The sequence below is a fragment of the Periophthalmus magnuspinnatus genome, chromosome 10, assembly GCF_009829125.3.
Source record: "Periophthalmus magnuspinnatus isolate fPerMag1 chromosome 10, fPerMag1.2.pri, whole genome shotgun sequence".
NCBI lineage: Eukaryota > Metazoa > Chordata > Actinopteri > Gobiiformes > Gobiidae > Periophthalmus > Periophthalmus magnuspinnatus.
Window position 1 is genome coordinate 4,833,531 of NC_047135.1, and position 3,931 is coordinate 4,837,461.

Sequence of the window (3,931 nt, forward strand, 5' to 3'; positions counted from 1 at the left end):
ACTTTCTTTTAGGGTTTTGTATTTTTTGTTCAGTCATTCTCAGATGTCTTTTAAATTACCGTAACGTTGAAATTTTACGTTTTCATTGGTACAGGAGTAGTAGATACTGGTACACAAGTCTAGAGTGCCTTCGCGCAGTTCAGTGTGACAATAACAAAGACGTGAAATGATATATTTTGATAATTTCACATATAAGTCGCATCTGAGTATAAGTCGCACCCCCAGACAAACTATGAAAAAAGTGGTGTTTATAGAAAAGAAATATAGAAAATATGGTACAAAAAATAGGCAAAAATTCTCAGTCAACTAAAAACTTGAAATAACAAAAATATACAGGAAAAAACAGGACTAACTTGAACTGAAACTAGGGAAAAAATACAACAAAAATGTGGGCAATTAAAAAAACTCAGGGGAAAAAAGTGCCCAAACCTAACAGTAACTAAACCGTGAATAAGGGAGTTTTGAACAGTGATTAACACAAAGGAGGACAGAAACATTTGAAGATTTGTCTCTATGAAACACTCAAACTGCACTTCCCACCAGTGGTACATGTGTCACAGATTGAGAAACACAGCTGTGGGCCAATTCCTTTAGTTATTCTTCAATTATTTATACTTTTGTTGTGGTACAGAAATGGAGGAACCTAAAAATGGACACCAAAAAAAGTTGAAAAAAGTAAATTTTACAGGTTGAAGAGTTGTAGGATGCAGACTGGAGCAAGTATCAGTTTGCAGCGATCACTGGAACACAGAAAAAAGTCAAAAATCTTCCAAACAGTTGCTATGAAAACTCAATATCTGAGCAGTCGACAAGTAGGACGCCGGTGCACAGGCTTTAAGTGGTCAGCTTGATTACAGAAGGTGATGAGGTGGACATGGGGATCCTCAGGAGACTCTACCCACACACACACAGAGGAAAGGAGGGAGGTCACGACAACTTTCTCTATAAAGTTGAAACACACCGCACACAGTGACCCTATGCTTTTACTGTATCCGTCCCAAAAATAACTGACTCACCAAGTAGAACGTAAATGCATTGAACTATCTATGGCCCTTCTGCTGTTTCTCACATCAAACCACAACAGTTTACAGAGTTTAGACCGCAACTCCAAGCGACTTTAAACTAAAATTGTTGAATCACTTGGAGAAAGTAGAACAGGAAAATATGCAAAAGTCTTTCACAAAGTAGCACATCTGTCTTGTGTAGCATTTTCCGGCTAACACCTGGAATGTAAAGTGACTCACAATGCAAACGAAATACCAGACAAGACCAAAACATCCCATGATTCACTGCTCCAAAGTACAGAGCTGCTGAAGATTGACTCCTTGTTCGTGACCATTTCTGTAAACGACTCCAGCCTCTCTATACATGTGTGGTCTGACCATTGTACTCACCTGTGTGTACAACCTGCCTTTCTTTTATGTTTTACAAGGCTATTAACCAGGTGCATCATGTCTGCCGGATGTCTACAGAGGATGCAACCGCCTTTTCCTCCAAATAAAATCTATCCGTAGCTGCCTGACCTGTGATGAGAGGAGCGATGCAAAATCAATGCACGAATTATTCAAATGCAATGGAACATCCTTGGCAACGGGATCTCATTTGTTATTATAAACACGGCAAAACATTCAGAAATCTGTGGGATAATCCTCGCTCATTCCCAGCTGCGTTGCACATGGCTTGGAGACTTTACAATGACCAATTAAGAAAACATGTTTTTCCACCTGATGCAGTCTGTAATGGAAAACCATGTTATGCCTGAAGTGAACTCGCTACCAGCCGCCCACCTGGAGGAGCAAAACTGTGAGGCCAAGACAGGAGAGGAACTGATGACAAATACTCACTACTCGAGTATATTTTAGGATTTTTGAACTTGTACTTGTAATAGAGTTTAAAAATGTTTGTTTCATTTGTCCAAACCTTAGCTAAACTCAAAGTATACAACAAATTCTGCGTGGTCTAGCTCAGCTCCAGGGCCGGTTCAGCCTATAAGCAGACTAGGCAGCTGCTTAGGGTCCCGAGGCCAGCAGGGGGCCCCCAAGAACGCATACATTTACATTGAAAATAATGTAATATATCAAGTTTTTTTGTGTGTTTACAGCAGCCTAAATATCCCTCCAAAACAAGACTGAAATTCGCCAATTGCAGCTCGCGAGATGTTATTTTGTGGCCCGCAGGACAATATGAAAGTTTAATGTTAGTGTGGCATTACTATGTTGTGTGTAGAAGGTTCCGCCAAATTGGTAAACAAACATGTCACTCGCGCTGTGTACTCCCGTCACAAAAGATTCAACAAATAACGATGTATATCCATAAAATCCACAAGAATTGGCGTTTTTCTTCATGTATGTTGAAAACAGCTATGACGTTTGAGAAGATTTTAACAAAGCTTTTTTTGTGGAATACTTCATGCGGCCCAGCCTAGACTCTACCTCCTGCGGCCCCCAGCTAGTTTGAGTTTGAGACCCCTGCTCTAAAACAATTACATTTGTTTTATACCTATATTCGCAAAATATCGGCTGCTGCTATATTTGTTTTTTCAGGTGAGAACAGCTATGCGTTTACACCCTTTATAATGTAAATTTAAGCCCACTGTCGCCAACTGCAACACATTAAAATCAACCAGAAATGAAGAAAAAATTACCTCCCTTATATGTTCGTGCTCTGTTCTTGTGACTGTGGTAGTTGTGACATTCTGGATGTTTTCAGTCTGATGTTGGTCATAAAAACACAAATACAACTGGTCAAAGTGATGAGAGCAGAGTCATAATGTTGTCAAATGTGAATCACCAATAACTGAGTCAGGAGGGGGCCCCAGAGACAACTTCAGCTTAGGGCCCCCTGAAAGCTAGGACCGGCCCTGCTCGGAAACCCGAAACTCTGAGTTGGCTCTTTCTGATTAAGATAACTCTGAGTCTGGAATTAAACTCAGTGTTAGTTCAGCGTGCTTTGTGAAATAGGGCCAGAGTCTGCAGCGTTACAGGTTTTGTCCACAAGACGGCGAGAAGGTGCGTCTGTTTCCACTGAAATTAGTGCGTTGAGGGTTGGCTCACGTTACTGTAAGCGAGTTTATTTGGGATTTTTAAACTTGTGCTTGTAATTGAGTTTAAAAATGTAAAAGTTCCATTCGTCCTACTCCACAGCTGTCTGACCAGCTGTCTCCGCTCGTCTTTATATCAACAAACACACAACAGCACTGCTATAAACCACGTCCAGGCTGTTTTGTATAAAAGCGTGGTCTAAAGTGCTTCTAAATGTGCATTCAAAAATAGTACTCGGAGTAGCCTGATATTTTTCATGTGTACTTTTACGTACAAGTAAAAAAAAAAGTACAAATTTAGTAGCAGTACTACAGTACAGTGCTATCATTTTAGCCATGTAACTGTACTTTTACTTGACTGTGCAATTTTCATAGGATACTTTTTCCACCACTCTCTGAATAAAACAAACCGAAATATCACAGTAGTTCATGTTTTTGGCATCTGTACTGTTAGACTTTGTTAGACTCTGTTAGACTTTGTTAGACTCTGTTAGACTCTGTTGGACTCTGTTTATTCTCTGTTAGACACTGTTAGTCTCTGCTGGACTATGTTAGACTCTGTTAGACTCTATTAGACTCTGTTAGATGCTGTTAGACTCTGTCATACCCTGTTAGACTCTGATAGTCTTTGTTAGACTCTGTCAGACCCTGTTAGATCTTGTTAGATTCTGTTAGACTCTGTTAGACTCTGTCAGACCCTGTTAGACTCTGTTAGACCCTGTTAGACTCTGTTAGACCCTATTAGACTCTGTTAGACTCGGTCAGACCCTGTTAGACCTTGTTAGACTCTGTTGGACTTTGTTGGACTCTGTTAGACTCTGTTAGACCCTGCTAGACCCTGCTAGACTCTGTTAGACTTTATTGGACTGTGTTAGACTCTGTTAGACCCTG